Here is a 27979-nt window from a genome sequence, read left to right on the forward strand (position 1 = left end):
TTTTTTAATATTGTGTTTTAGTTCGTTTTAAGTAGGTCAAGGAATCATGTCACACAATTAATTCTCACCTCCGTTACCTAAACACAAAATGCCATTCCTCATTAACACGTGGCAGTAATGACATCACATTTAATTTTCCATGATACAAGGCAGCCCCCTTGTTTATTTTTAGCCGTAGTTGAAGTTGTGATATTTTTGTCGAAAAACAAGAAGATAAATTTTGCTTTAAAAACTTAGTGTGGTTATTCCGACTTCCCACCTCCGTGAACTTGAATTTCAGGGATGTAAATAAATGTAAAACAAGAAGTGAACATGTTTTCATATGCTCAACATGTGCAGATTGTAGCAACGAAGAAAAAAAATCCCTGAGAAATGTATCTATTAGGATTACATTAATGGAAAATTTCTCACCTCCGTGAATCTCACCTCCGTGACAGATCTTATCAGTGTCATTATTTGTGAGGTGAAAATAAATGATGGAGGGGAAATTTATCAGTAATAGGCAGTCTACCAAAATTATAAATTGCCAGTATATCCTCAAATTTACTAAATACTATTTTTTAACATACATTTGAAACTACTAATTAAGCCGTACTTTAATTAAGAGAGCTTAATATTGTATTCCCACCAATCATTAAAGTAGCTGATAGTTTGCAAAATCTACAAAATTACTACTTTGATATGAAATTGGCCTCGATTTTTAAATATTAAAAGTTTTTTTTTCTTTTTTTTATTTCCGTGAACAAGACATTATTTTATTTTTTTATTTATGAATAAAATAATTGGAACTTAGCTGGGCCATTGTTTGGAAATCACAATTCTCTGCGCGGTTTATTAAACAAAAGTTTTGTCCAATACCTTTTAAAACTACTATTTCAATGAAAAACATTTATGAAAAACATTTACATATGGGACAAAGTGGCGACTTTTCCGTGGATGGCCCATTAGCAGAATTTGTTTCTACGAATTGATACGAAGACTTTGAGAATTTGAAATCGGAAAAAAAGTTACTTTGTGAAACTAATTTTTTTAAATAAGCTTCGGAAGAAAAAATTCCAAAAATACGTTTCTTTGTATTATTATCTAAAATTTATTTTTCAAAATTTGGTTTTATCGCCCTATGTTTATACGTTAAAAAACGTATAAAACGGAAACGTATAAACGGTGCTTCACTGTATGTATGTACATATATATATATATATATATATATATATATATATATATATATATATATATATATATATATATATATATATATATAAATTAAGCAAACAGAATTTCAAATATTAAACAAATTATAAATAATAAATGATGATAAAAAGGAAAAATGCAAACAGCTATTAAGTAGGAATAGATAAAGAGTGAATCCAGAGCTCATCAGCCGTGGAGGATTCATTAATTATGGTCAAAAGACCAAAATTTTAACTATGAACTCAGATCAAGTTCTCAAGAACCAAGATCAGAGTTGATCTTGGTCATATTCTGACCGGTGATTTGAATTTTTTACAAAACAAAAAACTCATTAAACTTTTTAGTTTGGGTACTAAATATCGGCCTAATTTTCGTATTAATTTCCTAAAAGCTTTTAATAAGCTTACATTTGAATTTGAATATTTTTTAAGAAAAATCTCCTATTGTTTTAATGTTCCACTTAATGCATTTCTTGAATATAGACACCACTTTTTAATTGAACTGAAATCACGTTTACGTGATATTGTTAACACAGAATCTTCATACTTCCATCTCTCTGCTGATGAAAATAATGCCATCAATGATTTTAAAAAAGCCTTTGTCTTTACAGTTGTTGATAAAGCCAGTTCTAATTACTCTATCTGCTGCAAAAAATTATATGCTAATATTTTGAAAAATGAACTAGAAAAAACCACCACTTATGTTTCCTCCAAACTTAATGAATCCTCCATCATCAAAAAATTTGCTGCTGCTTACAAACTTTTTAAATTGCCACGTCCTGATTCTGTTAACTTACCTTACTTATGTGCAATTCCAAAATTTCATAAAACACCTGTTGGATTTCGCTTTATTTGCTCTGCCACCAACACCATTGGAAAAAATCTGAGTGTAAAGCTTGAACAGTTTCTCAAAAAAATTCTTGAACAACTTAAACTTCAACAAATGAATTGGTTCTGGATTGTAATAATAGTGTTGAAGTGATCAATTTACTTAATATGCTTGATATAAATTACTTAGAAACTTTTGATTTTGAAAACCTCTTCACCAATATCCCACTCCTTGAACTTTTTTCCTCTGTTTCAGAACTTTTTAATTCAGTCAAGGATTCCCTTGATTTTAATGAATTGTTTTTTCTTGGTCTTTTTAAATTTTGTATTTTCAATAATTTTTTCAAAAAAAAATTTTGAAAAAAAAAATAGAACCGACTTCAAAATTGCTCTAAAAAGTGAAAAATAATTTTATTCTTTAAACACCATCGATAATGCTTTTAAACATAATTTTTGAAGTTGGCGCAAAAACAAAACGTAAAATCCAGTGTAACCATGCTTCGTTCATATTTTTTTTCAGAAAAGCATCCAAAGTTACGAACGAAACATTTATATCGCTATTCAAATATGCCGTCATCAATGCATAATGTATGTGATAGTGAAGAAACTGGTCCTGGTTAAATTTATAGTTGTATTTGAGTTATGGCTGTGAATGATTTTATCTATCGTTTTTGCGCCAACTTCAAAAATTATGTTTAAAAGCATTATCGATGGTGTTTAAAGAATAAAATTATTTTTCACTTTTTAGAGCAATTTTGAAGTCGGTTCTATTTTTTTTTTTTCAAAATTTTTTTATTTCATTCTTTTTAGTGTAAATGTAGGTATTTCAGAAATAATAAGAAGTTACCATCACGAAACTTCACATTTTTTTCTTAAAAATGCTCCATACTAAAAAAAAAAACTATTGACACGCGTTAAACTTTAAGCGATTGGCACTAAAAACTTATCTTTGTTCCTCTCTGGAAATCATGCGTAGTTAATTTAATTATAACCATTTAAGTATTACGTTTTTCCTAACTAATTTACATTCCACAGCATCTAAGTTGCTCATGATGCAATCCTGTATTTTCTTACTTAGTCCCGATCATCTGTTATCGGCATAGATGATAATGATAAAAATACTACAGAGTAGTTGAGTCAAACCTAATGGTAGCATTGTGAAGGCTAAGCAGATCCTAATCACTGCATCACCTCGCTTCCAGGTTAGGTTTACCCCTACTATGGAGCAATAGCACTGAAGAAAGGAAGATTTTGATAATTCACATAGGGTTACTATAAATCAGCAGGGTTACTAAAATAAAATTATTTACGCCAAAAATGAGACGACAGCACCAGATTCCCCATTATCGAAATATCCCTTGAAGAAATTTGATGCTTGCTTCAGAGAAGCCTTCATTCAAAATTATCATTACAATTACTATTAATGTTACTGTTATATGGCACCAAACTTTTATAACAATGAGTTTCCTATTGTCGCGTAGATGAAGATAGCGAAGACAATGTGAAAGCCAAATGAAGCGAATACTCGTTAGTCTCAACTCGAGATCTTTATTCAGAACCACGAATGAACGTTACATCTCCTTATATACAACTTGAGAAAGTGCTGGAACTTTCCAGACTTGGAAAGATACAGAAATTAATGGAAAATTCGAGAAAATACGGGAAACAGTAGAAACGAAATTTTAGTAAAATTCACTTTTTCCTAGTCTGGATTTGAACTCGGGTCGCTCGTGTGGGAGGCGAGAATTCTACCACTGAGCCACCGTTATCCACGGATGAAAAGTGCGAACTTCGCTACAAAATCATTTAATAGGGAAATTGCATAAAATTTACTGTTTTTTGCCCATAACTTTTTTTCTAAAGAACAAATATGGTCAAACAAAGTAATGGGACCTAAGTTGAGCCATCCCCTATCCATTAAAAAAAGAATCATCAAAATCGGTTCACTAGGTGAGACGCTATGAGTGGACAAACAAACAAAAAAAAAACATACATACGGTATAAATTGATAACCGCCTCCTTTTTGAAGTCGGTTAAAAATGGTAATTTATGTTTTCTACAAATTAATGGCATAGCAATGGGAGCTAATTTTAGCTCTACATTAGCCAACCTTTTTCTTTTATATTATGAGAGAAAATATTTAATTGACAATCCTTCCTCTACACCTCTTTGTTGCAGATACATTGATGACCTTTTGTATATAAATTTTCCAAATTTTTCTGAACTTAGCAAAACTATTTATCATAGTTCATTAACGCTCAAAAAGACCAGTTCTAATCAAAATAGCTTTAATTTCCTGGATATCAACATACAAATTGACTCAAATTGTTCCACTACAATCTATGATAAAAGACGCGAATTCAATTTCACAGTTAACAGCTTACAAGATTTTTCCTCCTGCTTAAGTAAAAAGGTTTTTATTGGCATTATTGTTTCGCAAACTATCAGAATTAAAAGAATTTGCAATACCATTTCTGCATTTAAGCAAGAAATTTCAGTACTCAAAAATTTACTTTTTAATAATAACTTCCCTAAAAATCTAGTTGAAAACATTTGCTTAAGTATAGCCTTCGATGAGCATTTCGCTTCTTTTGAAACTGTTTAACTGTGTAAATGTATGATACAACCGTGACAAACCATCTTTTATGAATCACCGGGGTGGATGAATTTTTTACACGTGCGAAACAGGCGACTCGGTATGTCTATGGACTGATTTCTGGATATGTTTTTTCGTTTTTAATGTTTTGTTGACAAATGGAATGTTTTTTTATCAGGTTGAACAATGGATTTGGTTATGTTTACGTGGATTTCAAGGTAAGACAATTTTGTTATAGGCAGGTACTGTCCCGTGGAAGGCTAATTATCGGAACTTGTTTTCCTAATTAGTCGAGGCGAAACCCCCTGCTTTTAGTTTTAGGTTTGAGCTCTAGTTTATTGTTTTTAGTTTAGCAAGTGGTGCTTTTGCCCATTGTTACTCTATATTACATGTACTGGAGCTTAAACATTCTCTTCTAGTTCATAGTTAAAATTTTGGTCTTTTGACCATAATTAATGAATCCTCCACGGCTGATGAGCTCTGGATTCACTCTTTATCTATTCCTACTTAATAGCTGTTTGCATTTTTCCTTTTTATCATCATTTATTATTTATAATTTGTTTAATATTTGAAATTCTGTTTGCTTAATTTTATATTTACTTGGCTTTTTAGTTTTGCTGCGTTGCGCATCTATGGGCTCTTGGTGTGGTCTTTTCAATATTTTTCACTTTTATTATTATTATATATATATATATATATATATATATATATATATATATATATATATATATATATATATATATATATATATATATATATATATATATATATATGCTGTATAATAAAATGATAAAAGATACATTCTACAAAAATGAGGATGCGGAATTGCTAAAATATTTGTAGTTTTATTCATTTAAATGCCTGCTAAAAATAAATTAATATAAATAATTTTCAGTTATAAAAAATAATATTTAAGTAAACAATTAAGAAGTTAAAGATAAAAAACAACTATTACGTAATAAATTTTGAGAAATAATTACAACATAGTTTTTTGTGCATTAGTGTTTTTATTTGACTCCATCACAGGCTGTCAACGATTTAAATCATAACCTAAATAAAATTATTTTTTTAAAAAATAAATAAATAAATAAGCCTTTGTTGAAAATTATTTTTAAGCTTAAACATAAAACCTTGGTCCCTATGGGCTGAGTATGGTTTTGGTTTGATTTTAAGCTACCATCTCGATACAAAGAGCAGAAAAAAAATTTTTTTAAGTGATACGTGCTCTTTTTAAATGACTTAAATTGAAAAAAATAGTTTGAATTCAATTTTGTTTTTCTTTCATTTAACTCTGATTTAGTTTTTGTCGCAAAAAAACCAACACAATTTGTTTATTCCCCCATAGTTTATTTTTGTAGTTTTTTATGACATACATATTGAATTTCATTCGAGTTATACGCAATTGTACATTTAAATTGTTTTTATATCATGTTATGAAAGTTTTTTGGTAAAGTAATTACTTGAAGTATAATTGGTTTTATGATTTTTTAAAAATATCAATTTTAAGTTTAATTACGTTTATAAATATCAATTGATTAATAACTGAAGTTTCTAAAGTATTTTTTTAAACAAAAACATGCGATCAAAAAAAAGTAGAATTTAATTTTTCTTAAAAATCCGGTATTTTTCTCCGAAAAAAAAGGGAAAAAAAGAAAAAAACACATGAATTTTTGCACATTTTAATCGATCAGAATGTCAATAACTCCTATTGGGATTAAAAATTTCAAATCGTGATATTTCAATATATTAATGCATAAAGCTTTGATTGATTTTGGTGGAAAAAATTTTACCAACTAGTTAAAATGTCTTTGCACCCTTTAAGATTATTAATTTATTTTTTGAAGTGGCGATAGGTAAACTACTTTTTAATCGCTACTTTTTTCAATTATTCGCCCCGAAAGTTTTTATAAAAGTTCTCGTTGTATGCATTTGTAATGGAATTGTAAACGTATAATAACCACCGTATAATATAGACACTATAAATGTACGCAGCCCTCGTTTTTTGTTGATTCGGATGGCTCATCAAATAGTGATGGCGATGCAGATCCTAAATGTAGTTACTCCCTGATTCACGGTTCCGATGTCATATAAATGAATTATTAAATATTAACGAAGTAATTAGTTAATTAAAATAACTATTTGGTACTCATTTTTCAATTACATTTTAGCGTAATTGTTGCAAACAACATAATAAGCATAATTTTTTAACGCTATTTCCCGTCTGAATTACGTGTTTAAAACCGTCCTTGTCGCTGACCATGTTCTCCCCCCCCCCCCTCCCTCTACGAAAAATTATCCTGGCTGCGGCCTTGCAAGATACATCTAAAAGCAATTCATACATAGTGAAGCACCGTTTATACGTTTTTCAAGGGACTGAAGAAACGTATAAATGAAAAAAATCGTATAATAGATACAAGTTGATGTGTATTGGACTCTGCGGGGACCATTTTTAAAAAAGGTATAAATGATAAAAACGTATAAAAGAAAAGTGTATCAACGGTACTTCACTGTATGTACAGTCATTCAGGGTTGCTTTGACTAATGAGCCCATAACAAGGACGAAACTTTAATCTCTGGATGCCGTAACCGGTGCGCAGCTTAAGATTAATCAGGAGCCAAGGAAGTTTTGGTTAACATAAGCATTCTGACTTTCATTGGTAATGACTGAAGAAAGTTATTGAATAAAATTGGTAATAAAATTGGAATAAAATTTAATAATAATTAATGCGTAGTCTCTTACATTCCGTAGACAATTCAACGGTCTTCCCGTTTTGAATACTTTTTGTTAGTTGAAAACTGTAGAAAAAAAAAAGTAAGACGCCGTATATTTGTTTACTGGATTGTACGCAAGACTAGTAAAGGAAAACAACTTCACGATTAAAAAAAAAGAGCATCATGATACAGTGTCGGCAAAAAACAAAAAACAAAAAAAAAAAAAAATACGTTTGGTTGACTACTAAAAACTTTACATGCAAACTTCCCTTGTCATGATTTTATTTGGCATGCTTCCGATTGATTCGGCCGAATACCAAATATTCAGCCAGATCCGGCACTGTATGTAATTCGAAGCAAATATGAACTGACGAAACGCAAACAATGTTTCAACAAAAAATAAATAAACAAACAAAAGTATCCTATTAAAAGCTTTTCATTTCATCCAAAAATAATAAAAATGAGGAACGAAATATTAAACGTAAGCATCCGTATCGAAAAAAAAAAAGACCAAAAGTATATTATCATTACAAGTGTGTTTTTAAAAATCAGCACAGTAAAATAAACAAACCTAACTTGCGGAAAACGGAGAAGAAATTTTGTCTTATTTAATAATACACAATGCATCTGTGTGGTCCCATTCAAAGCGATGAAATAAAATTTCTAACATGCTCCAGAGTAAATGAGAAAGGTATGAAAGTTGACTGAGCTGACTTTTATCAAAAGAAAAAAAAACTGTGAATAAAGCGTCACTTTTAAACAAAGCTGTCATTTTTTTCTCTTCTTTTGTTTTCGGATAGTGTTACAAAATATATATTCCTGAATCAACGTTGTTGGTTAAAGTTGGCAATGATTTAGATAGATATTACTTTAATTCATTCTAAAATAAGATTTCTGATTCAATCAAAAATAAGCTTCAGATAAAATCTTCAGTCGTAAAAAGTTCTAAAACGATTTTCTCATTTTACAGTTTCAGATGCACTCCTTTTAGAGAAAAATTGCTTTTTTTTTTTTTTTTTTTTTTTTGACCTGAAAAAGTTATTTATTTATTTCTTAAAATTTTATCGGTATTGTAAAAACAATTTAAGTAAATTAAACTTTTATAACAAGCAACTAGAGAGATAGGGAAAAAAATCCTTTTTCCTTTACTTTATTGATTACTAGCTGCAGTGCCCGGCCTACCTCAAAAATGAATGGTGCCAAGTGCCGCATGTTCAGCAATCTGGCTTTTCTAAAAATTTCAAATTGATTTCTTGAAATAAGTAACTTTATGGCTCAAAAACTCAATTAGGCCCCCCTTTTTGGATTTCTTTAAAACACCAAAACTTCTGTCATCTTTATATACTAACCAGCATCAGGCACGATCTTTTCACGTTGACAGTAGCATGTAATAATAAATTAAACTCCGAATATTTCATAAAACTATTTCAAAACTTAGACTAAAAGTAATTCTTAAAGTAACGTATATCAACTTATTATAATTAAGGCTATCTACTATGTCTCACAAAAGCTATTAACGCTGACAGAAAGCTCAGATGATATTTTTAAAAAAAAGCATGAAAAATAAACCGATTACATTTCCTTCACGAAAATATCGTCTGCAAACAATCAGTTATTCAATTTAATTTAATTTCAATACCGTGACCAGAAACAACAAACGATACTTCAAAAAAATATCTTCAAATGAAGATTTTGGGGGCGTTCTAATTATCCCTCGAACTTCGGGTGAAATTCAGATTGTGCAGCTAATTAAGGGATTTAACATGCTGCAAAAATTGAACAAATATGACGCTTTTTCGATGAGATAATCACAAATTTATGTTTTTCTTTAAAATTGAAATAAAAATCATGGAATACTTTTTTGCTAAGCAAAAGGTACCCTATGTTCACCCTGGCACTCCTGACAACGTCTATACAAAATTTCATGATCATCGGTTGTGTAGTTAAGGCGAGGAAGAATTTCAAACAAATATACAAACAAAGTCACTTTTGCATTTATAATATAAGGAAGGATTATACAACCAATAGGCTACTGAAAAAATGATAAACCACTATTGCGTTTAGAAATTTATGAAATAAAAAAAAAATATTGGAGAATGAATTATCCATTAGTTAAAAACAACTGAACTTATTAAAGCAATAGTATGGAAAAAATTTTCTTTTAAAAATAAGGCACATGTTCTGTTGTTATTGCTATCCTCTTCTTGGAGAAAAATATACTTTTTTGCTTGCCTCTCAAACGAGCAATCAGGGGGGAGGTCAACTGCCCCCCCCTATTTTAGAAACATAGTGCAAATATACATTTATGTACGTACTTTGTTGTCTTTTTTCCTATGATAGATATTGTGTGCATGCCCTTTGCCTCCCCCTAGACGGAGGGACTGCTCTTTGGACAAACCAAGAATAACTAATAATAGTGATAATATTAAAGTAGACTTATTGACTTAAGATTCATACTAATACCAAACAGTGATATTAATTTTACTAGTAAATATTCTAACGGGAAATGCTACAGTGAAAATCTACTTTAAAAAGTACGACGATACTGCGCTGTTAAAAAACTCAGAAGGGGGAAAAAAAATATTTTCACTGTTTTGCAACAAATATTATTCAGCAGACAGAAATAAGAAATATCTGGGGCACTTACCAGAAAAATATCCAGTCACGCCAATTCCAACTACGTTATTGCATGGCAGCGAAAATCGACAAAACAGAAATCCAAGGGGAGAAGCAACAGTCACAACAAAACTTCCGAACAGTTATTTGTCCAACAGCAACAGGTCCTTACAAAAAAATATAACACCTTATATTCCCAGCAACGCGCGAAAAGCGACGCACCGACACATGATTCTTTAAAACTGAACTTGAAAATACAACGGAAATTTCGACGAAGAAAAAAAGAAACAAAAAAAAATCGACCCGGCTTGCGAGCGTCGCTATGACAATGCTCCCCTCACAGGTGTGGTTGAATATGATGGTAGAGAGAAGCGGTCTGGTTTGGAGTTCGTATTGAAGCGGAAGTATTGCTTCTCAAGCGAGTTAGCACCTGGCGGCGCTCCGTGACGTCACAGAAAGCTCTAGTCGCACCATCTGCTGGTTTCTTTAGAAAAAACCAAGCTACTGGTGCCGGCAATAGGTAAATAAAAGGTTTTCTTATAGCACGTGCAGTAGAAAATCATCAGGTGGATAAGACGAATTATATCGGGATGGTTAGCTTGTTGATTTCGGTTTCGCTTTCGCTTTCTGTCCTACAGACAACGGAGATATAGGGACACTCCGAACTTAAATGTTTTGGAGAAGGGTGGGGGGGGGGAGAATTCTCAATTTGTCGAATAGAACCGCAAATTTTGCCAGATGAAAAAAAAAAAAAAAACGGGTGTGCTGACTAACGTACATCTATTGAAAAGAGACAGTCGGGCATTTAAAAATTTCAAAATTGCAATATGTTTCTAAATTTGCCGAATCGTCAGACGAAATTCGCTGAATACGGACATTTTGGAAGGTCACCAGGACGTCCCATGACCTCCCATCGGGTTGCTCCTGCAGAGATAATATGCAATATCTCCCAATAAAAATCGACCCATGTCAGTTTTTTTCCTTAATTTTTTTATTCCTTCTATCTTAAGCACTATTTGGTAAAGTTTTTGGAAATATTTTAATCAGGACCAACGTAACCAGCAGACTACTTGGTCTTCGTAAAAAAATCTTATCTTCCCCCGATGGAAACAGTATGTAAAGTTAAAGGTTAGTGAGATTTGTTGAATTTTATACGATATGATGCTAAATACAATAGGGGGCACATGGGTAATGTTGACGGAAAAGGATTCCTTAAAGCACGCGCAGTGGAAAACCATTAGGTGTATGAGATGAAATAAATAAGAGATGGTTATAGCTTGTCTATTTGGTTGACTTCAGTTTTCTTTTTTATGCATTATAGCCTACGGAGATAAGAGGGTAAGTACTCCAAACAAATTAGTGACCCCCTCCCCCCCACGATTTTTAGTTTTTTCTATACTAGAAAACCACCCGTCAAGTTATGACGGGAGAAAATTGCTTCTTCATGTGAGGGAAAGCAACTGCCTGTTTAGGGACATTTTGATCGTTGAAATTTTGGATCGCACAGTTTTGGGCACTTCATTGTTTTTTTTTCTGATAAAATCAGCGAGGTCGAAGTACATTAACTTTTTTTGGTGCCAAAACATTGGCAACAGTTGAAAAAAAAAAGAACAGCTAAGAATATCAGCTATTAAAATCTTCTCACTTAAAAAAAATCACTTAAAAAAATCAATAAGCATTCTTAATTGTAAAGTAATTTATGTTTATAAATACAGTGATCTCTCACTTATACGCGACCAAACGGGACAATGAAATTTTCGCGCACAAGTGAAATTCGCGTATAAGTGAAAACCCCAAAAATTAGCTTAAATGCAATAAGTTAACATCAGTTATAGTAATACTAATGGTATACTACTAATACTAATGAATAAATTCGCACATAACTTCCATTTATACATTGTGATTTAATAAAAAAGCCAAATTTGAAGTTGTACGTTTTGTCATTTTTTATGCACTGTACAGCACGTAAGCGAATTCCCCAAAACCTAAAAAAATGTCGCGTGATCAGTGCTATAGTCTACGAGGATACAAAAGATTTTCGATAGGCTATGTCAACGCGTACCGCTTGAGCACGATTTTTAGTGACGTCAACCTTTTTGTATGTAACCTGTTCTCCCCTCTCGAAGTCAATCACAAGACTAATTCCACCCCTATTGCACACTTGTCCAAAAAAAAAAAAAAAACACGTTCTTTGAAGAATCCGAACAATGGAATAACGTCCTTGTGAATGTATTTCAAGAGAAAGAACAAGAAGGGTACAAATCATCCGTTAAGCAAAGCGTGAATTAGGCGATTTTTACTAAAATTGAAAAAAAATTATCGCGCATGTTGTGTTGCTCACAACGTCTTTCAATATTGCATCTTTGATTCCGCCGTCATGTGACTCCGGGAAGTGGTGCTTAATGTTTGTCGCCCAGTACCAATAGGAGTACAATAACGTTAGTACATAGTCAGTAACGGCTGTACAGCGCATAAGTGAAAAGTGCATTTTAGGTTTCGCGTATAAATGAACAAGAGTTAACATTGTTTTACTATATCGCTGGCCGGGCCCGTGAGAAAAACGCGCATAAGTGAAAAACGCGTATAATAGAGGTCGCGTATAAGCGAGAGATCACTGTAATTTCATTGCTAATGACGTCAGACCGTTACTCGATAAGTGGCTTCGGCAATTATATATGTTAGGATTGTTCAGTCTTTATATCTTTGGCACCGCTTTGGTAAAAGTACTGCTTCTCAAATATGGAGATTGTACGAAGTATTTGCTAACGCACTGCTGTTTCGAGCTTAAATTCAAATATAACCTAACTGTTGTTCTCTCAAATATTCTTTTCTAGTTTTATCGCAAACACGATATGGGGGTGTTTTATTCATATATTTTTTTAATAAAATTTTCATTCTCTGTGTTTAAAATATAGGATTTTCTAAAGTAATGGCATTTTTTTTACATTGTACATGAACCTAAGCTTAAGGTTCAGGTTTTTGCTTTTTCTGGAAAATTAAAAAAAAAAATCTTTGATGAGGTAAATACATAGCTTTCACGGCAAGAAAAAAAAGAACAAACTGGTCGCAATATAGAATTAGCACAGACCAGACGAGTGACCGAACCATTGTTTCGGTCACTCGTCTGGTCTGTGCTAATTCTATATTGCTACCAGTTTTTTTTTTTTGGCATTCTTGACTTCTTTAAGAGGTTTTCCATCTCCAGCTCAGTCACTTTCCTATGCCGGGCTGATGAGTGCTAATAAGCACGAAACTGCAGTATTCGGCTGAAAATGCCTGAGCTGGCGGGGTATTTCATGTATGGAAAGGGTAGTTTCAATTAGCACTAAAATTGCTTTGTGTGTCACACTTATTATTTTTATTATTGTTACTATTCATTGTATTGTTTTCATTTTGTTTCAATTCTTGTTTAATACATATGTCAGCGTAAAATAAAACTGGTACTTTTGCGTTACATTAACGTCCTTTGCGTGCTTTCAATCTTGGCGATCATTTTTTATTTTATTTATTGCTGCCATGTTTGGTTAGAATTACATATAGGAACTATTTGTTTGGTGCTACCACGAACTATTTGTCTCGTTTAAAGGATTTTGAAGTAAAACAAGCCTTTAAAGAATATTAAAAAAAAAAATTGGAACGAAAAATCACATCCGTCAATAAATTAAATTAAACCATTAAAAAGTAAAACAATTCATCAAATAAAAAATAAGCCTGTTAATATCATGAAAAATTCCATCGAAGTAATCCGCCAATTAAGTAAAACAACATTTAAATCTCCATTTAAATGTAAAATAATCAGACGAATAAATGTATCGAGTCGTTAATATATTCGCCATTAAAATATACAGTTGAAAAAGAGAAGCAAAAGTGGTGTCGACGTAAATGTTATGTTTCAATTTTTGCGAAGGTAGAAAGTAAGCATGTAAACAAGCCAAGGGACGTGCGTATTAACGGAAATGTATCGTAAACCTTTAATGCGTTTTGAATAAATGTCAGCAAAAATTATTCTTGATTTTGCTACAGAAATATGTTATTCTTTCACGCTAGCTTTTATTAACAACTAAAGTAAAATCTTTGCCCTAAAATAATAGTTAAAAAAAAGTCTGCTTTTTCTCAAACAATGTTTACATTACTATACTCAAAAAGTTATCTCAACTGACTCAATTACTCAGAAACGATCTGAATTAAGCTCTACATTCTACAAAATATTTTTCAGCCCTTTGAAGTCTATCACGGTTCATTATTGCTCAATTTACTACTTGAGAACTCCATACCCTTTCGACCGACGATAATCAAGGGAGCAAAACTATTCCCGCGTCTCTTAATCAGAAACCCATCAGATCCTTAAGAAACACCATAAATAAGAGACTGTAACATATATGGATCATTGAAGAAGTTTTGATCTCTCTCATTGCCTTCTTCCGTGGAAAATATTCTTTGTTTCCAAAATCTGTTATATGGATCTGGAACACGGAATTGAAAATTACTGGTCCTCTCAACGCCATTTTCATTGTCTTTCAACATTTCATTCAGACCTCGCCAAGTTTTCCGCCAAAACAAATATCCGCGATTTCCTTAAAGTAAATCTCATTATCGAGTGACTGCATCACATACAAAGGGATTCTTCTATCATCGAGGTTCATTTACTCGGACGTAATGGGTAATTCAGAAGGTGTGGACCTCTCAGAAGTTTCGTAGATTAAATGACCGATTTTGATCGCGGCTCTTACTTTTATGGAACAATTTAATCTGGCCATGAGGAAGTTATTTTTCCAAGTAGTAGGTTTAATTTTGCTTATTATTCAATATTGAGCTCATGGCTGTCTGAATGAAGTCTAAGCATGAAAAGAGTGATAGATGTTATCGAAAGAAAGAAAGCAATGAAATAATGTACATTAGAAATATCATAAACTATTTCTGTTACGTTGTTATTACTATTCTTACAGTTGACATATCTTTTTAATCAACCCTTTAAGATGACTTTTAAAAAAAAACCTGTCCTCTTTTAGTCATATTATCTAATGTGGTTCTTTTTGATAAAGATAATTCAGCAATCAAAGACTGAAATTATCACATTTTTCGATATATTTAGTACAATTTCTTAATTCTAGTGATGAAATCATAAAATTATCCGCTACGAAAATTAAAAAGAAACCTATATATTTTTCTTTAAATAAAAATTTTCCACAAATATTTTTCGATTAAAGTATATAGGAGAAACTAGGGATACTTGATCCCTAGAGATACATGATCCCATTTCCAAAAATGTACCAAAATCATTATGTAGAAATTTGAAACCTGACAATTATATTAAAGTTATACTTGTACATAAAAACTGGCAATATTTTGTTTTTTTTTTCAGTCATTTTATTTTAGCTCAAGAAATGATCGTCTGAATGTGACAAGGGAAACTTTTTTTTAGGAAAGCATTCCGAAGTTTACATTATCCGTTAAATACAGCTTAAAAGAAATTCCGAAGTGTGATGTTAAAGTATAGACAGTCTTTAATAATTGAGTCATATTTTTAGTAAATTGCCACTGATTGTTAATAATAGAACAAGTATGTTTGTAAAAATCGCATATTAGGGATACTTGATCCATTCGTTTAGAGGGATACATGATCCCACTGATCAAGTATCCATATGACAATATAAACGCAATAAAAACAATATAAATGTTGTTTACTTAGTTGACATTAACTTTAAACATTCAAAAAACCATGTTAACATAATAAAATTAATCATAGTTTGAGTGACAGATTTAAACACTCACTACTGTAAATATGCTAAACAATTGTAATCTCAGTTCGCACTTGTAACCCACATAACACCTCAAACATCCAAACATACACTAACTCTACTGATAAATTATGTTCTGATCTGCCAAATGAGCTTAAACAAGTAGAAATAGATGTAAATTCTTTGTTTGAAAGAAAAAATAAATGATTTTTACTATAATTAGATTTACAACAAAAAAGTGAGTTGCACATTATGTTGACCCATTAGCGGATAGAATGCAAAGTTGTATTTCTAGAGTTTGAAATAAGTTTTCTGAAGCGAAAAGGTAATATGTTTAATCAATCTATTTTTCCTGAAAAATTGAAAAAATGTGTTAAGCTGCACACATCCAGTTGTGTTGAGCGGAACTTAAAGAACTACAACAAACGAATTGTTTGTATTTGACTTTTCAGGTTTTGAAAACATATAAGATAGGCTTTCTTTTTTGTTAGTACATCACTGATACTTACATTTTTCTTCCTTCTTTTTAAAAATTAATTTAAATGATAAAACTCTTAACTTTATTATTGCAAGACAAGAAGCAAATAAAATGATTTTCGTGCTTGTCATCTTATTTTCTTTTATTTGTCGTAATTTTAGATTCATTGCGCTACTTTAAAAAAAATTGTTAGTTTTATTTATAAAATATAGTATTGTTCACAATTGTATTGGATAATAAGTAACTGAACAAAAGCATCACAAGTTCATGAAAGTTGTGTACATTTTTTTTTTAAATGTCTAGTGAAATTTGAAACTATGTTATTTTGTGTTCACATTATTAAAATCTAATAAAAAAAATTAGAAATTGTGTTTTTTTTAGAAACATTATGTCGAAGACTAAAATCCATAAATAAATTGCCGATCTAATGAAAAATCAATGTATTCTTTCAGTGGGATGAAGTGTCCCCCATGAAGGGATCATGTATCACTAGATGTGGGGATACATGATCCCTTTATGAAATGTTTGAAAAAAATATTTTACCAAAACTATCTATAAAAATTCTGTTCCTTAAAAAATAATTTTGTCCACAATGGTATGATATGTATGTTTGAATTAATGTTGAATTTGTGCTTGGTTTTGACACAGGAGCAAAACCAAATCAGTTGATTCTAACATATATTAATTTTTATCTTTATGGCTCAAATATGGGGTTAATTTTAAGCCAAATATGAATTGCGAAGAAAAAATCTTGTAAAGAAAAATCCATCAAATTCTATAGTTTACCGGCTGAAATATTACCAAGGCTGCAGGTTCTTTTATTTTTTATTATTTTTTTTTTAGAGTTTTATATTGATAACGTAACCTTTTTTCGAAAAGTTCTATTAATAGGTAATACAGTGAAGCACCGTTATACGTTTCTCTTTTATACGTGTTTATCATTTATACGTTTTTTATTTTGGTCCCCGCAGAGTTTAATACATATTAATGTATCCTGCTATACGTTTTTTTCATTTGTACGCTTTTTTCATACAGTCCCTTCCGAAACGTATAAACGATGCTTCACTGTAGTTTTTAGCGATGCTTACTTCCTTTTTTTATTCGTTCCCAACTTATTCTCCAAGAAGCAAAATTCTTTCGCTAAAATCTACTTACATTCGTGCTAGAACTTACTTACGAATAATGCATACCAATTGGTATAATGTAGTTGTTGAATGTCTGGGAACATACATGTTGGCAAAATAATTCATTGATAAAATTGCTTCTCCGAAGATATAATCGATTAAATGGACCATAGCCTAGATACAATGAGTTGTGAAATCATTTTATACTGCTGCACAATATGTAGCAGAAAAAATAAATGCTGTTGATTGAAAGTGACAAATATTGCGTACAGTCAAATTCTGAAAACTATTGCGGAAAAATTCTAATAGTACAGTTGTTTCCGACCCCAAATCTCTCTCTCTCTCTCTCCCTCGCCGCTATAATTTTCTTACTTCTACAATTTTCTCTTGATTGGTATTTAAAGTCTTTGTTTACATGATCAATGCCGATCTATACTCATCATTTCACAAGTTTATTATATTTTTGTTGATCTCATCGTGCTTAACAGAACTGAACATTTTTTTAATAAGAAGTATCCTTATATATATATATATATATATATATATATATATATATATATATATATATATATATATATATATATATATATATATATATATATATATATATATATAATAGCGAATGATCGAGTAACGCTCCTGACGTCACCAACAATGAAACTCGTGCCACGGTATGCTAATTTGATAACTTTTTGGTAGCGTTTGACATACAGGGAAGTGCTTTATTGTGACAAGGCTGAGCTGGATCCGGTAACTTAACTCTTTTACTGGTAAGATTCATTTTAGGAGAATGAAGAAACAAAAAAGTGGTCAAAAATGAACGCTATCCACTGGAGTTTTGAGCGAATCCACTGGAGTGAAGGTTGAAATACACACCATCAAAATCACCAAACAGGCAATTGCTTCGTTCAAAGGTAGAAGCAGTTTTCATCCGTCATACCTTGAGGGACGGTTTTCTTGTAATAATACATATCGTAATTTTCAATCAAATGTGCACTACAACTGTACAACCTTGCATATGGGATAGCTACTATTGTGTCTGTGGTGGCCCGATCGGTATAACGTTGAACTCGGAACTAGGGTGTCTCGGGTTTGATACCAACTGGTCAAAGATCATACTTTTTCGCTAATGATGACTGGAGCACACTAAATATGTTCGTGGTCAAAGTCCTCCAACATCCCATTCCAATTCAATACCTCTGTGGGTTCTGGGTCAAAGGTTGCTCGGCTCCAGGCCAGGATTCAAAACGCAGATTTCTCCTCATGACTTCATTTCATTGCGATGCCAATATGACAGTCATGCCCCTCAAGGCTAACATTTTTATTAAATACATAAGAAATAATCTAAAGTGGCTATCAATTGCAGAAACTTTGTAGTGGCTTTCGGTAACTTGTACCTAATACTTCCCGTTATTGATGTGTTCAAATTATTGATAAAATCAAGCAGCTTTTCTAAGTACTCGGTCAGATTTTATCTTTTGTCTAATCATAATATAAATAGTAATGTCATTAATTTAAGTTCGTTACAGTAGCTGTAACTGTAAATAAAATTTTCAAACTAAAAGATAGATAACCATTGTTGAAATGTATGATGGTTGAATGATTTAAGAAATTTATAATATATCATTAAAATCATTTAAAATATATCATCTACTATTTAGAAGATTGATCATATACCATATAAATTTATCATCAACCATAAAAAATCTATCACCTACCACAATTTCTACCACATATCATTAAAATCAAAATCATTCTAAATTACAACTCGAATTAAACTACTAGAATTCCTTGAGATTTCCGTGTCATATTTTCAATTAATTGTCATTAAAAAGACGGTGTGATTGTAAAGTCCAAGTTGATAATCATACATTAGCAATATCTCTTCTTTTTGGTTTCACATATCTAAAACAAATACCATTTGTCCATCTTTCCTTTTTTTTTCTTTTTTTTAATCTCCAACTCCAACAAGTTTTCAAATAAAAATTCGCATACTTTGATATCCAACAGTTGAACGAACTTGGGCATCTATGGCCGGATGGGTTTAAAAGTGTTTCAAATTATACAGTAACAAGAAAAAATGGTGCGGTCTTCCCGCACTCGTCAAAATAAAGGGTTTTCGTACAAATCTAGTATCAGCATCAGCATATTAATATAATATACTGATATTCATTCATATATATGCACGTCATATTAATGAACAAGAATCATTAGATGGTACATTTACAACTTAATAAATTCGTTAATTGAAGTTTTTATTACTTCAATCTAGTAGCATGTAGAGTGAATCCTATCCTAATAGTGAAAAGTTCCCTTATTTTCTATGTGAACTTCCATCCAAAATAGCAGATCAAAGATGGCCTCCTAGTACTTTGCCTTCCTCATATCTATATAAAAAAAACAAGTTTTTTCATTTCTGAAATCTAGTTTCTTGTTTTTTAAATAAATATTTAAAAATATTTGAATGACCATCTAATTATGTTAGGTTTAACATCTGCATGTAGGTTTTAGTAGCTATATTTTTACAGCTAGGTTTTAGTGAAGAAGTTTTAGCAACTGCAGAGCAACGATGGGTCGTCCAAGTAAAGTTAGGAATTAATAATAATTTTTGATAAAGCTTCAAATTTATTCTAACTACAAAACAGTTGCTTGAAACAATGAGTTAGTTTGCTTACTTTAAATTACTTATCCATTAATTAGCAAACTCATAATCATAAATCAGAAATTCTCCACCCCAACCATTTATCAGACATTTTGGAAGCTTTGTTCTGCTTCGGGGTATTTTGAATCAATGCATCATTTACACGAGAATTCATAACGCGGGGTATAGTGGAAAATGATTAAGCGATTTGACGCTATTTTGCATGCTTCTCGCGGAAGCAATTATAAGTGTAAACATTTTTGGGCAGGTCAGTCGGAGAGCATTTGATGGAGATTTCACATTTAAGAACAAGTTCTCAGAATACGAAACGAAGTTGAGAACGAGTTCCCGTTAGATTCACTGCGATAATAACAAAGAAATAAAAAAGAGGTTCTCCTGAAAAGAAAAGTAAAATAAATTACACTGTATTGTGAAAGCTTTTGTAAACCACTGGTTGTAGGAAAGTAGGGTACATTTGAAAGGAAGGGCTAATCTTCCATTTCAATCTAAAGGTTTATAAAAAGCAGGATGGCAAAAGTCAAGCATACGATTGAAGAATATTGTTTTAAAAGGGGGTTCTTTAATTACTTTTGAATTGGCGATTTGTTTTCCTTTATTGGTTTAAAACGATTATTGGACACGCCTAGTAGTGCTGTCTGAGCAGATAACAGAAATCGATGTTTAAACGAAGACAAAGTGTTTTATTTTTCACTTCTGTAGCACGTTTTTTCTGGGGTTTTCATTACAAGAGATAACTCTAAATATAACATGAAAAGATATGTGCAATGTACTTCCTGTTCATGACCAGTAATTACAAGTTGGGAGAGAGGAACTGTAAAGCGTCGGCGTAAATTATTTTACATTCCCGATGAGATTTTGTCATATAGTTCAAGTTTCTGCCATGCATGCGAAACAGCATACTTTTTTACAATAAAATAAATAAATATTGAATGTAGATCTATCAGTTTTAATGAATATCATACATGAAACATTTGGTAATTGTTTGAGTATACGTCAACTTTTCCATTTAATAATAGGGTAATTCCGAGAGAGATGGGCCAACGTGAGATGGACCAGTCAGAAATTTTGTTACTGCGCCTCTCAATAAATGAAATAAATATCTAAGTCAGATATGGAAAGACATTTTGTATATGCTGCTGACTGCTTCTTAAAAAACAAAATAATGTTTTAGCTAAAAATTATTGCTTCTTTTGGAAAATCGAATATTTTTTTACATAGTTATAATTACACATTGTAAGCTATTGTATGAAATGTAATCTAACTACTTTTGATGCTGTAATGTCTGGGTTCATATCGGCAAACTAATAACCTAAAATAAAGACTTGAAATCCAGAGTGAAAGGTTATGGGGGATTGCACTTTTCACCCAGAGACAACCGGAAGAGATGGACCAGGTCTAAACAGGAAAGATAGATCCTATATAACCTTGACTTTTTAAAAATATTGTTTTTCAAAGAACTGAAAGGATGGTATATTTCTGTTTTTAGAATATGCCAACTACCTATAATAGAAAAAGTTCGTAAACACGCGGGGAATGGAATACAGCTAATTTGAAAAATGCTGCTAAAGTCGTTGAAGAAAATAATATGGGTGCTCGAAGGTTTACTTAAGAATTATTATCTTTTTAAAAAGCCTCTTTGTATTTTAATATACATGAGACTGTTTTACAGATGAATAATAAGCCCAGCAAAATAGTGATCATTAAAGAATCTAAAAATGTGGCATCAATTATATCTGGAGTAAAAGGAGAAACTATTTGACTTTTGGCATTTTGTAAAGGCGAGGGAACATTTCTTCCGTTTTATTGTAGTTTGAAAGGAAATGTCGCTACAGTCTGCTTACGTGAATTCTGATACACTTTTGGATTGATTAAAAAACTGTAATGAAAATAAGCACTTATAAATATAATACATGTGCTATTGTTTCATAAACTTATTGTAGTCCGTTTATGCCATTCAAATGGTCCATCTAACCCGGACTACTTCGGGTGAGATGGACCGTATAGCAAAAGTTTCAAAAAATCATAACAGGAATTCCTTTAAAGATATGGTCTTCTACATTAGGGTTTTTGTGAGAAATGTCATAATATATGTTTTTACAATGAAAAATAAAATAGATATAAATGTACAGCTTTTAGAGAACGAAGAAAAAACGTGGTCCATCTCTCCTGGAATCACCCTACATATAAATACACATTTTCAAAGTATATACAAATAGCTCAGTATTTCTTCCCTCCATAAATCGTCCAATTTTTTGACATGAGTCATTCTCATGAAAATGGTACATACCATCTGACACTTCGGAGTTTTTTGTATCAATTTTAACAACTACCACTAATCAATCATATATTTTTATTCTCATTTAATTGTGTGTAATTAAGCATCAATGGTTTGTAAATAATTAATTTATGAAGAACTTAAAAGTTTTGTTTTGGAAAAAGAACCAGATGTACCAGATTCAAACCATTAGGGCTTAAAATGATTTGAAATCATGCTAAAATACAACAACAGTTTTAAAAAAAAATCAGTTAAATTGTATTTTTCACACAAAAATAATTATAGTTGTAAAACTTGAAAAAAGAAATTCCCCACGAAAAAATATTTAAGAATAATGTCCCAGCAGTTTCTATATTTCGCATTGTCCACTGTTACAGTTATTTCGAAAAAAATGTAAAACAAATTACGTTGAATCTGGTAGTATTTTTAAAACTGGATAGTATAACTTATGTGCTTAGGTAGCTATACTTGGAATTCTACTGTCAGGAAACAAAGGGAGTCTAATTATTTTTTCTGATCGTTAATTTGAACTGTTGAACGTCCACACTATTATATTTGTGTCAAAGATTAAAAAAAAGAAGTTTCTTTTCTTGAAAATGTAGACAGAATAAAGTTTTAGAAACATTAATTCCTTTTATTCTTGTTGTAATCGTCTTTATGACTAGAACGATTTTTTGAAGGCTCTTTTGTCCACTCTGTTACATGAAGAGGTTAAAATATTCAAAAACCGTTGCTAACTTACTTTTGATACAGTAAAACTCCAATTGTCTGCCATCCTTCTAATTGAATGGCTGATTATCCGAATCGCTTTCATAGTTTCAGAAAAAAAAGAGGGCATGAACTAAGACTCACATAATAATGATTCTTGTCTACGCCCTATTTCCTTCGCAAAGCTAGTCTAACATTTTACTTTGACTGAGATATTCAGCAAGTATTGACTCTCATTTAAAGTACAGTAAGTACATACTGTACTATTGTACATCACTTGTAAAGTATGCTTTACACGTAATAGTGTTGCACTTTTTCTTTTAAATTTTTTTCCCCTCCCATTTTCGACGTATACAGTGTTAAATTAAAATACTCTTTTTTCGTAAAAATTCAACTATCCGAATTTCTGATTACCCAAATGGGGTCCAGTCCCAATTGATTTGGACAGTTGGATTCATACTGCACTTGATTTCGCACAAATAAATTTAGAATCATTAGATCGGCGAAAATTATTTACACCCACAAACAAAATTTTAAAGTGTTGGACTTGACTTCCATTATTTTCGTGAGAATCACCCATATTCAGTGCACGGTATTTTTTAGATGATGCAGGGAGAAAATATCCTTTAAGCTGTTGGGGGACTTAATAACAAGTCTCAAAGGGCGTTATATAAGGGTCGCAGTATCGAGTAAGTTTCTAGCTGTTTCTAAAAAGTCATCACGTAACTTATTAGTACGTAATTTCAATTGTCAACACCAACATACAGCAAAATGCAGCAAATGCTTCATACTCTGAACTTACACAATCTGAATTCATCATGAATCTATGAACTGAAACAAAAATGACTTTTATTTTGCCGTAAAAGCTTTTTATTGCTAGTACGTCAATTTGCTTATTCTTTCCACATATTTGTACAATCTTTGTAACTAGATTTTCCTACTTGAATAGCTGCAGTTAGTAAAAAGCGAGAACTTCTACATCACATCAGAATTCAGAAACATATTTGACAGTATTTACTTACCGAAATCACATGCTACACTCGTTCATCAAAGGGAGAAAAATAGAAGGGAAATACGTACTAAAAAAAAGCCTACTGAAACTTTACTGTTTGTTTTCCCCTTGACCTTTAAACGGGATTGTTTTAAAATAAATAAACCAATACGCATTTGTTATTCGTAATATTCTGCTAGAAAAAAGGATAGAAAAAAAAAGAATGAAAATAAGAAAAAAAAAGGGAAAGATATTCACATTTGTTCAACGTTCATTACTTCTTTGCGTTAAAATGTATGTCTTTGAACAGACTTGAATTTATAAGCTATTTATCGAACTGGAGAGAAAAAAGTCATTGATTATAACTGGTAAATTTGTCTAAAAATACTTAAGATTTAGAAAAACTACACCATGCTAGGAAAAACGGATTGATTAATTTTTGACTAACTTCATATATTATTTCTATATATTTTTAAAATGATCAATTAGAGCAGACACCATTTGACAAGTTATCGGCAGGCAAAAAAGAAATCAATAATAATAACAGTTTGTGCACGAGTCATGTCTAAAACTGATTGATGTTTCGAGTTGAAAAGTTTCTCAAAAATTAGCATCAAATGGTAAGTAGCTGTTTTGAAATTTTCATTTGCAAGAGAAATCAACAAATGGTGGAATTCCCAGCTATCTACCTCTCGATACTTGGGGTCTGGTTTACCAATATACCTAAGAGGCGTGACCTAGGGGCCTCAGAAAGTTTTTACCTTATAATTTTTTTAAGGTTTTAAAGATTTAAGGACAAGGAAAGAACTGTTTGTTTAACGAATTCAGGAAGATCATCGAAGAAAAAAGAAGGAGTTAACTTATATCCCTAATTAATTTTCATTAACATTAACGTTGTGATCCTTGTAAAAAAAATAGCAATATATGTATATGTACCTGAGTCAAATAACGGTTGAATCTCTATTACATACTCCCTCAATGTGCCCCTGTCTATAGCCAAACATACGCAATAACAAAAAGATGTGCGATTGCAGCTGTACAGCACTTACTTCAGTTAGACATTTCAAAGGGCCTACAGTTAAAAAAAATTTGATTGGGCTCTGCTCAATGCAAGACTACTCTATATCTTACTAATTTCAAACTTGAAGCAAATTTTCATTGCAGCCAAGAATCAGACATTAAAAAAGACAGACGCCAACAAAGTCTGTTAGTGCCCCCTAATGCTTTGTTTTTTATTCTACTAATTTCGTGTTACTAAAGCAACAACTGGATATTTGGCAGAAGGCATAGAGTTTTCGGTACAATGAAAACGCCAGATGACTTTGGCCATGATTTTCATTAAAATATTTGATAGAAAAGTGTTTTGAATGTATTTTATAGATGCTAGAAGTCACGAATATTCGTGCACAACCTTCAAATCGTCTCTGTGAAGATTCACATCACGCACAGCGCACACGGCTATTTTTAATGATCGAGCAAAGCAACGGTGCTACTAATGACATTAATCGTAAACTAACTTCCAGTTTTACTTACAGCAACAAATATTGCATGCAAATAGATTAACATTTAAAAGAAGGTGAAGTAAAGGTCAACAACATTTTGTGTCTTTGAACATTACTTAGGCTTTCGGATTTATTACTGGTTTTATTTGAGTATTTTTTGTTTCAATGATCAAGGATTACAAATGTCTTGAACGGTTAGAAATTATTCTCTACAATGGATTAAGTTGCTGTTTTAATGTCTTTTGCTATTTCATTTGTCTAAATTGCCTTTAACGTTTTCCTTTTACGACATTTGAAAAATCTAAACTGATTTGAATCTAGAGCATATTTTGTATATCTTTCAGAGCGTATGCGTATGGTTTGTTTTTCATTCAACCCGTAAAGTGTTTTCATCCAAAAATTATTCAATTTTCGAAATCAACAATGCTAACTTGTTTCAATATATTTACAGAACTCTTTTAGGTCGGAATTAAGTAATGAATTTAAGGAACTTGTGCATGAAGCTCGAAATAAGTTGTATCTGTATATTCATCGTTAAGAAAATTTCCTTTAAGACACAGAAGAGCATTGGAACGAAAACCAGGAGAATTGAAATAATTAAACGCATAAAAAACAACAAAATGAATTGAGAACTGATGTTCATATTCATTAAGGATAATTTAAAGCTTGAGCGAAACTATATTCTAATTAGTTCGTACTAGATTATTAGTATTTATGATATTATTAGTGTTGATACTGAATGTTCAAAATAGAAAAAAAAACATTATTGGGCAAAACAAAGTTCATTCGGATAGTAATTCAAATTTAGCAAACATTTGGGGATCTAGTCCTGCATTTAAAAGCTTCGCAAATTAAGTTTTAATATAGGAAAGCAGTTGCATATGGTGTAACAATTTGATTGCAAGAACATCCCTTTTAACTAATTTATGTCGGAACTTCTCACGCAGTTCTATTGAATAACTATTTTTCTGCTATGGTTTGAATTAAACGAATTAGTTGTTTAATCCATTGGCTCGGGTGTGTCATTTATGTGTACGTATTTTTACTTTATTCCAAAAATTTTAAATTTTGGCCTTTAACGCCTATATATTTGAGCATAAGGAGCCATTATGTATCACAATATATAAAGGGTCAATTTTATAAAAAAATTAATTCCCGGAGAAAAGTGCGAATAAATACGTAAAAATGTCACACCCGTGCAGATGGATTGAGGAAAGTATCAAATTATGATAATAATATTTCCAGTGAAATATGGTATTTATTTTACTTGCCCTATTTCCTGATAAATACAATTTTTTTATCAGAGGTACAACAAAATTTGATGAAATGAGGTTTTGTGTCATAAAATTATTTTAACGGTATTTAAATGTGCAGTTTGTTTATTAAAATGAGCAAAAAAATGTTTTTAGATGGAAAAATGAAATTTCTGTTATCTCATATGCTTTAGTTCTTAAATATTTCATCCAAGGGGATGCTTTTTACTTCATTTAAATAAATGAAATTCATCATTATGTCATACCGTTTTGACTGCGAAATCTTTCTTGGATGTACGATGTCACGAAGATATTAAGATTTGCTGTGATGTCTAATTAAATGACCACGCAGCAAATCTTAATAAAGCACTGCTTTTGCGTATGCTTCTTTGCAATATGCGTGTAAGAGGGCCCAATCTTCCGTTAAAGCACAAATAATTTTGACAGAACATTAACACGGATTATATTAATCCAAATTGAAGAAGAATTTTAATTCATGCCACCTTCCAGTCTCAGCATTAAACTGTTTTCAGTATCTTAATGAAGTAAAAAAGAAAAAAAAAAGAGTTTAACAGCTATAGAGTGTTTTGCAGAGCCTCGTGGTGTCTTTGTATGTATTCAAGCCTCGTTCCATCTTTTAGGTTTGCTAGCCAAGTCCCATCCTCAATAAAATCCAAACAATCGGAAAACATTGAATTCAAGAGCAGTAAATTATTCTACGACCCAGATCCGCCATGCAGAACTTCTCCAGGGGAGAAGGACTGGCAAAGGGGGCATACTCTATGTAAATTGTACCAAAAAACAGCAAAACCTATACGCCTACTCACATGTAAAGACATTGAATTCCCAAAACCAGAGGGGGCAATTAAACCCCCTGACACCCTAAATAACAGACCTGCTACATCACACCGGGCTACCCTTTAAGATTTCTCAAAATAAAATTAAAATTGTCATTAATAAAATTCAAATAATTTCGAAAATACGCCAAAGCGGAATTCAACAAAGGTAAGTTATTTTACTACTTCTCGCGATGGTGTTTTAGGGGTTTAACTGAAGTCCTTCCATCAATAGACTCCAGACTCGAAAAACAGAATCCAACATATTTTGTTCGCCAGTAGGAGAGTGATACGACTCAGATTTATGGCCGTGAAATGTCGCGCTCTAATTGTGACACTGAGAAAACAAATGTCTCGTCCTTAAAGATTCTCCTTCCGAGACTGAAGTGTTATACATGGACTGTTTCAAGGTCAGCCAAGTGCAGCATCAAATTACTTTTCGCCGGTCAGACAAAATACCTGAGTTTAAG

General features: G+C 31.6%; 1 protein-coding gene across 1 annotated transcript in view; it reads right to left on the bottom strand.

Moving 5' to 3' along the window:
* The window catches only part of LOC129219361 (cadherin EGF LAG seven-pass G-type receptor 3-like), a 238112-nt gene extending 227841 nt beyond the window's left edge, over window positions 1–10271 (bottom strand). The window contains exon 1 of the mRNA XM_054853735.1: window positions 9974–10271. The gene's annotated coding sequence lies outside the window, so the exon portion shown is untranslated. The remainder of the gene's footprint in view (window positions 1–9973) is intronic.
* Between the last annotated feature and the right edge of the window lie 17708 nt (window positions 10272–27979).

This window comes from Uloborus diversus, chromosome 3 (assembly GCF_026930045.1).
Source record: "Uloborus diversus isolate 005 chromosome 3, Udiv.v.3.1, whole genome shotgun sequence".
Taxonomy (NCBI): Eukaryota; Metazoa; Arthropoda; class Arachnida; order Araneae; family Uloboridae; genus Uloborus; species Uloborus diversus.